The following is an 8,958-nucleotide window of genomic DNA, read 5'->3' on the forward strand; positions in this document are numbered from 1 at the left end:
ATATACTGCTGACAAAGCCTGTGCTGAATTCCTGATGCAGCATATATGCATAGCTTACATGCTTGCTTTTATTCATTTGTCGAGGATGGCATGAGATGTGATCAGAAACCTTTTTCATCATCACCCAAAGCTTCTGTCACTCGCCTTGGGATGTCTCAAACGGATAATCTAGCCATTCGGCCAAGCCCCACAAAGGAAAACCAAGGAAAACCTCGGGGTAGATTTACCATCCTCGTATTTCTCATTTGCAAAGAAAATTAATTGAATTACAATGGAAAATAAAAAAAATATTTACAATATGGATTTTTTTTTAAATGAATTTAAACACTGTTCACAAAAGAAACACAACACTGTTAATCTTCTGTGTCTTGAGGTGAACCGTCGACGCGTTGGTTTACGTCCATCTACGATTCCCTTCTATCTGTCATCTCCTGGTAACTGATGGAATTCTATTCCCATTTCACCGTCTCCTCGTGGGTATTATGGTTTTCCGCATATGGTTAACATGAAAATAAGAGTCAGTGTAAGTTCCGTGGAAAAGGTATTTGATCTATGCTGAGCTGAAATAGAATCTAATCTAAAGTTCTTTCTAATTGTCTGTCCTGAATTCGAAATATTCGGAAGTCGTAAGGTGTTCTTCATTTCTATCAACAACCCTATAATGCACTATACACAAATCCAACTGGTGCTGCCGTGTCAACTTATGCTCGTCATCTTTCAGATGGACTTTTACACTTGTTGATGTGCTTATAACTGAAAGGCATTTGCTCAGTTGGTAACTTCGCGAGTAACAATTGACATAACATAATTTACATACACAGGTATGTTACAACAATAGTACAATTATAAAGACAATGTTCATCACAAAAGATTGAAACAAAGTAATAGGCGTCCTTTTAAAACTGAGAACGGGTTACCCCTTCCGAACAGCATGACTTCAGCTCAGCAAAAAAAAAGCAAATACAAACATACACTGACATTGTTAAATTGACATAAGGAAAAATATCTTGCCATAGACCAGATTCATTTGAGTCACTAACCCATGGTCATTATGCATCGTGAAACCTGATTGAAATTACTATCTACTAAATAAAAAAAATTTTAAAAGAAATCATTCATACTATAGCTAAATTCTCTGCATACTGAAAAGAAAACTTATCCTTACAGTGGAAAACCTATACATAATGTCTGCATATCTCTCGTACAGTATGCCTGAAAAGAAAAACTAACTACTAAATTGCAAAAAAAAGAAACTATCCTAAGTATGATTCATAGGTTTAATGAAAATTCTCTAATCAATATTATTTGATAAGAATAGTATTTTCAATCTTCAGAATCTTCAGTCATCATGAAATTGCTTTAACAAGTGATGAGGATACATTCCTTTCACCTTTCCGTTCTTCACATCCTTCAAAACATAAGTTCCTGGATGGGGTATTTTGGTAATCACAAATGGTCCTTGATACGAATAATTGCCATTTTGTGTTCTTCCTCTGTATAAGTGAAGCCTTAGGATGAGTTTTTACTAAAACTTGGTCTTTCACTTTATATGTTTTTATTTTTCCAAGTCGATTGTCAAAATATATTTTCCTTTTTCTTGCCTTGTCCATTATATTGAGTAAGGATTGTCGTACTTTATTTTGTAGGTCTATTTTGTTAATAGCTACTTTAGGAATTGGTCGAATCCAGTCATTCTGTTCCTGTTTTCCAAACATCAGTTCGTATGGGGTGTATTCTGTCGTAGTATGTGGCATATTGTTTACAATTTCCTGAAAATCGTGAAGATAATCTATCCATTTGGGTTGCTGGTTGCGGCAATATGTTCCCGTGAACCGGTTTAATTCACGAAAAATTCGTTCCACGGGATTCGCCGAAGGGTGGTACACTGATGTTAGAATTTGTTTTATACCACAACTGGCTAATGTTTGCCTCCAACAAAATCCAGTGAACATTGACCCATTGTCAGAAAGAATAGCCTCTGGTTTGCCTACTTTGACTATATAATCTTCGACCAGCTTCTTGGCTATGGATGCAGCAGTAGCTGATTTTAATGGATAAAGTTTGACATACTTAGTGAATATATCAAGAAAAGCTACAATATATTTGCATCCTCCCCTTGATGATGGTAGAGGACCACAGACGTCGACCGAAATGATTGACAGCGGTTTAGTGGGTATAATAGGATGTAGGAAATCTTTCACACAAAAATTTCCTGGTTTGGCTAGCTGACAAATTTTACATTTCCTTAACTGTCTGTGCACTTTCCTGCGAATGTTTGGGAAGTAGCAATATGCTTGAATCTTCCGAGCACACTTTAATACTCCAAAATGTCCCCAAGTGATGTGCGTGTGCAAAATTAAGTCATTCTCATTCTTCTCGGGAATACACACCTTCCAATTATCTGAATCAAGATGCCCTTTGAAAAATAAGACATCGTCCTCAACTTTGTACAGTCTCTTCAGATCATCGTTTCCAGGCTTTGCTAAAGTTTCCTTTATTGAATGCCAACGAGGATCTTCATTCTGTAGTTTTTCCATGTTCTTACACATGTCAAGAAAATGTTTCCTATATATTCTATCAGTCATTATAAGAACATTAAATTCGGACGGATTGCCGGTGATGTTGATAGTTGACAAATCTCCATCTGACATTCTAGACAGTGCATCAGCGATGAAATTATCCTGTCCGCTTAGGTATTTAATTCCAAATTGAAACTCTTGGAGTGAGAGCGTCCATCTTGCTAATCTTGGATGTAATAATTTACATGTTTGCAAAAAACTTAACGCTTTGTGGTCACAGTATACTGTTGTCTTCGCTCCATATAAGTAATAGTAAAATTTCTTAAATGACCAGACTACGGCCAATGCTTCCCTTTCGTTAGTCGTATATGTTCTTTCACAAGCAGTTAAGAGTCGGCTAGCAAAAGCTATTGGACAGAAAGTTGATTTCCTATCTATCATCTTTACTTGGAAGAGGCATGAACCTATTCCAATTTCCGAAGCATCTGCCATTAAACCGAATTCTTGGCTCATATCTGGATGATATAATATTTGTGAATTGACTAAGGCATTTTTATTGCTTCAAATGCATTCTGACATTGTTGCGTCCACACCCACGGAGTATTTTTGCGCAACAAGCTGTACAACGGTTCTGCATTAATAGAGTGGTCGTGAATGAAACGCCTGAAAAAAGAGACAACTCCGAGGAAGCCCTTTAACTGTCTTTTTGTTGTTGGAACTGCAAAGTTTTTGATTGCCTTTAGTTTCTCGGAGTCCGGTAAGATGCCTTTTCCATTTATAAGATGACCCAAAAATTTGATTTTATCTCGAGCAAAATGGGACTTTTGCAGATTTGCGGTTATGCCTGCTTCCTTGAAACGTTCTAACACTCTTCTCAATAAATCAACGTGCTCCTCCCATGTGCTCGTAGCTATGAGCATGTCGTCCACAAATAAAGTTAAATTTCTTCGAAGTGCAGGTCCCAATGCATGATCTAGAGCATTTATAAAAACTCCTGAGCTCACGTTTAGCCCGAAAGGTAAAACCTTAAATTGATAGCTTCTACCTGCATGTACAAATGCGGTGTACTTTTTTGATGGTTCGTCTAGAGCCACCTGCCAAAATGAACTTCTCAAATCAATATTTGTTAAGTATTTCATCCCCTCGAACTTTTGAATTAGCTCATCGATGTTTTCCGGGTGAGTTCGCACGGGCATGATAATCTTATTTATCTGCCGTGCGTCTAGCACGAGACGAACTTTTCCTCCCTTTTTCGAGACAACATGAAGCGGATTACAGTATGGACTCGTCGAAGTTTCGATCAGATCCCATTCAAGCATCTGGTGGATTTCCACATCAACTGCCTTTCGTTGGTGCCACGGTAATGGATAAAAAATACGGCAGAAAACTTGGTGTGGTATCACATCTAAATGGCATGTGTATCCCTTGATTACACCAGGTCTTTCTTGAAAGACTTCATGATATTCCTGTAGAAGATCATATAATTGCTTTCTTTGGTGTTGTTGCAAATATTCAAGTTCTTGCACCATTTCATATACCATAACTTCAGGGTTTAAAACTGGTTGCAAGTAATTAATTTGGTAATACCGTACAGGTTTGCTATGTATCCACTTTATTTGCAGCTTTCGTCCCTGACAATACTTTCCATGGGTACTATATTCCCTGAGAAGTTTCAGTTGATGTTTCTGATCCATTATTGTAAAACTGGCACGGCCTAGAGAAAAATCGATATGCCAGTTTCTCTCTCTAAATTCATCTATACCCAGGATACAGTCCTCAACCAATTTTTTTATTACAAGGAACGTGCAATTTATAGCTACATTTCCTATATCTAACTGGAGTTGAGTCTGCACTTTAACCTGAGAAGACTTATGACCAGTAGGACCTACAATTCTACAACATTGAACAGGAAAAATCGGTGGATTTGCTTTCTGAAGTATTCTTTGAAATAACTTCTCAGAAACGACATTTACTGCTGCTCCTGTATCTAAAGTAACTTGCACAGTAATGCCTTCAATCGCCGCCTGAATTTTCGCAACAGGTATAGTGATATGTTCCTCTTGACAAGGCATCATATCCTGCTGAAGTTCTTCTATTAATAATCTGCCTTCATTGTACCGGAATAATTTGACGCTCGAATTTTCGCCCCTGAAAACTTCCTCGACTGCACCGTCGGGGCTTCTGACAGTCGAGTTTAGTTTGACGATTGTCCTTTATTAGTAGATGTCTGGTCCGTTACGTCGGTTATTATTGGTGGTTGATTTCTCCATTCATTTGCATTATCATTTGGTACCCAACCTGAAGTTTGTGGTTGGTTGTGATATTCATGGGTTGGTTGCTGATATCGGCGTTTTTGCTGATAATTCCCTTCGTGATAGTATCCTTTCCTCTTCTTATTATTCTTCCTCCATTTCCGTTTATATGTTTGTTCACATTGTTGGTCATGATTACACTGGTCGGGATTTTCGTTACCAAATTTCACGTTTTTCTGGAAATAATTCACCTGTGTGTTTGGTGAATTGTGTGCAAAAGGTTTGTTTCCATACTGTTTGTTGTTACTATTGTATTTGTTAGGTTGGTAACTTGGTTGGTTATAACGCACACGAGATTCTTCGAACAGAATGTCTATTGAATCCAATGTGGCTAGAAAATCTTCCACATGTTGTTCAGGCACATGTAGAAGTTTTTCCTTAACTTCAAGTGGACGTTTGCCCTTTAATATTCGAATGATATCCTGTGTCGGGATTGGTTCATTCCAGTATTTACTTTTATTTATATACTTCTCGAAATACTTTCTTAAAGATCCATTATTGAAAGAAAAAGGTTGTGGGTCAAAAACTTCCTTACGTAGTCTTTCTTGTACACCTTTATTCCAGTATTTGTGCAAGAAAGCGCGTTCAAATTGGTCATAATCTTGACACCAATCGGATGCTTCTGACGCCCACATCGATCCATCTCCATGTATGAATCCTGCAACGTACATAATTTTTTGTTGCTCAGTCCACATTCGCGGCAATATCCCTTTAAATTGCTTGATAAATACCACGGGATTGATCGACTTCCTTTCGGGAATAAATATCTGGAATTGACGATATTTAAACATTTTTTCTTCATTCATAGTCACAGTGGCTGCTACGCGGTGAATGATAATCTCGATAATTTGTTTCTGGTTGATTACGTAAATATGCACCAATACATGGATATTGTTGCATGGATTCGGTTTCACTGGTTTCATCAGGAATAATGTCTGCTTTTGATAAACTGCAAGTAGTATGTGCCCCTCTAGTATTAACTACACCCTGCTGGCATGCTTTTAATGTATTTTCTATCTTTGCTTTCCAAGCAGGAAATTCATCTCCTATATTCTCCTTAATCTCTTTAACTTCTGCTTTAAGTTGTTCTTGTGCAGCTTCGTTGTTAACTTGCACGTTAGAAACTATTTCTTTCAAGGTTTTGTCAACATAATTTCGCACTGTCTCGGTTTGCTCTTTCGCCCAATCTTCAATGTCCTTAGAAAATGCGATCTTATGTTCATTGAAAAGTTTCTCTATGTGTTTCTCGCCTTCGAGACTGATAGTGTCTATCCTCCGAGTAAGCACAATGACAGCTTGCTCGTTATCGTGCTTAATTGTATTCACGTCTTGCGCAATAGTGTTCAGTACATGAATAACTTCTTGCACTTGATGATTTAGTGTATCTTGATGACATAAGATGTCTTTGTATTTGTTTGTTAATTCATGATACTGTTGTTCTTGTGTAACTATGAGTTGTGCCTGACTGGTAATCAAGTGACTCTGCTTTGTTTCCAAACTCTGGAATTTTTCAGTAATCTTATCATTTATTTCTTTTAGTTTATTAGATTGCTCCTGGGCCAAATTAAATTGCGCACTCTCCAATGCCTGGAATCTACGATTCATGTCGTTTGCAAACGTGGATTGTGCCGTTGCAAGATTAGATTGCGTGGTTTCCAATGTCTGGAATCTACGATTCATGTCATTTGCAAACGTGGATTGCGTGGTTTCCAATGCTTTAATCGCTTGTGTTATGACAGTCAAACTTGACATCAGCTGGGATAACAAATCGGTATTCTCAGCAATTGGCGATTGCACTGGGCTTAATGAGGATTGTACCGACACAATTTTCGGTACAGTCATTTCGTTTTCGCACGCGTCTGTGTCAGAGATGAAATTCATGTTGTTTGTTGGTTGCTGCATATTTCTCTGGACTTCTTTCGACATATGAATGTCGGAACTAGCAACCGTTTGTGTCGACGGCATGAGCGCATTAATTATTGCTGGTTGCTCAGCCGTAATCGACATATCGCTAACTACGGCGGTATTAAATTTGTGGCACTAGTTGACGATGCATTCACACTATTTAATTCATTTTGTGGCATTGTGATGCGTGCTTGCTTATTGGCTTTGAACATAGATCTCGTTATCACCATGTAAATGAGCAATTGACAGTTTCTCCTCTAAATAAGTCCTACAAAAGTGACTATTAAACTTTTACACACGCAAAAACGTTAATGTCCTAATGCTGTTAATGTACACTTTACAATGTGACACAAAAACAGTGCATAGATAACACATAAAATGTTGTCTTACTATATCTACTGAAATACTGGAATTCTAGTAAAAGTAATATAGCAACTCTATTTATACTTAGAAAATTTCTACATGAAGGGTCACTACAATGCATAAATGCTCAAGAAAGCTAGTAATTCAAATGTTCTGGCCTTTTTGAAGTTTCTGCTCGGCTGCTGGGACGGCGCACTCGTTCTCTTCACAAGATACTCCCGCACGTTAGCGTTAGCATGAAACATACAAAGGACGATAATGTAGTTACTCTATAAGACTAGACATATGTACACACAATGAAACATTAATTACTAAATTACTAACATATTTATATTGCAGGTTCACTATGAGTGTTGTATCAGGATCGTGTCCTGTCTAACGGTAGACATTTATAATGACTCCTTTTCTTACTAGGCTAATTACTGTTTAGCTCTACAGGGCCTTTATACTGAAATGTTTCCCCACACCACCTAGTATTGTCTTTCTATTTGTGTGAGTAACTGTATGTTCACTGTTGTGGGTAAATACATACAGCGTACACAGGGCGGTGTGTGAAACTGATGGCGATTACACGCTTCCGCTGTTGTAGAAATCTGCTCCAGATGCTGCAGATACCGTGTTGAGCTGAAAGTGGTAACCAAAATACGGAGAAATATTCTTCGGGGCTCTGTTGCATAGCAATCAGATTGCTTTCAGTTCTGAGAAATGTCCAGTTACTATTGTGGATTTGAATGATCCATGAAGTGACTTCTTTTCCGAAGAAAACATCGAACTATTTCACTAGAACTGAATGCTCCCGTCGGAACTGTTCTCAACTGGTGTTTATTAGTAAATCACAATACCAGTACATCGCTGGGTGTATAATAAGACGTACCTTCTTGAAATGAACAATATTTTATTGTTCTATTAACTGATTTCCTTCCATATGCACTTATATTTTACAATGTGAATCAAAAAACTCGCAATGGCGTCGATTTTTTACATCACAAGAATGGCTCTCCTCCCCTAAAAAATTACTCTTAACAAGAACAAAAAAACTCTATATCCTAAGAATAATTATGTGAGCGCTGACCGCCAAAGAGTAATAAACAATATCTTTGTCTCTCTCTCGCACTGTCACAGCAAGTTACGCTGCATGATACATCATACTGGTCAGCGACTTTTAACATAGAGAACTTCATGCCTCCTTTTCAGGACTACAAGATAGTTACTGTAAACATAAACAAAATAACTTCAGAGCAGAAGATACACAGTCTCCGCGATTAATTGTATAGCTGTGATGCAGAAATGGCGATGCTGCAAGAGGTGGCTCACCATTTTCTACCTTACTTTCCTGGGTATGACGTACTGACAAATACCATCCCAGACAGCTCCTCAGGCACAGCTCTGTTATTCAAAGAGGGTATTATTGTATCGGACGTGGAAAGACTAGAGTCTGGCAGAGGAATCTCGTGCCTTATTAATGGAGTTCGATTGATAAACATATATGCTCCCTCGAGGAATCAAAATAGAGCTGCCAGAGCACATTTTTACGCTACTGACTTATTGTATCTTTTACGGAGGAATGAGGAGTACGTGGTCGCCGGCGGGGATTTTAATTGTGTTTTAAAGCCTAAAGACCAATGGCCGAATTTTAACGGTTGTGCGACACTTGCCGAAACTGTCCGACTGATGGACCTAGAAGACACCTGGGAAATCCTGAACGAGGACCGACAGTGTTCTACGTATTTTACTGCTCAAGCTGCCAGCCGAATAGACAGAATTTATGTAGGAAAACGCCTAAGGGACAAGATCTCTGCAACGGAGACGTGGCCGTTGTACGTCTCCGACCACGAGGCATATCACTTTACAATCCGAAT

The sequence above is a fragment of the Schistocerca piceifrons genome, chromosome 7, assembly GCF_021461385.2.
Source record: "Schistocerca piceifrons isolate TAMUIC-IGC-003096 chromosome 7, iqSchPice1.1, whole genome shotgun sequence".
Taxonomy (NCBI): Eukaryota; Metazoa; Arthropoda; class Insecta; order Orthoptera; family Acrididae; genus Schistocerca; species Schistocerca piceifrons.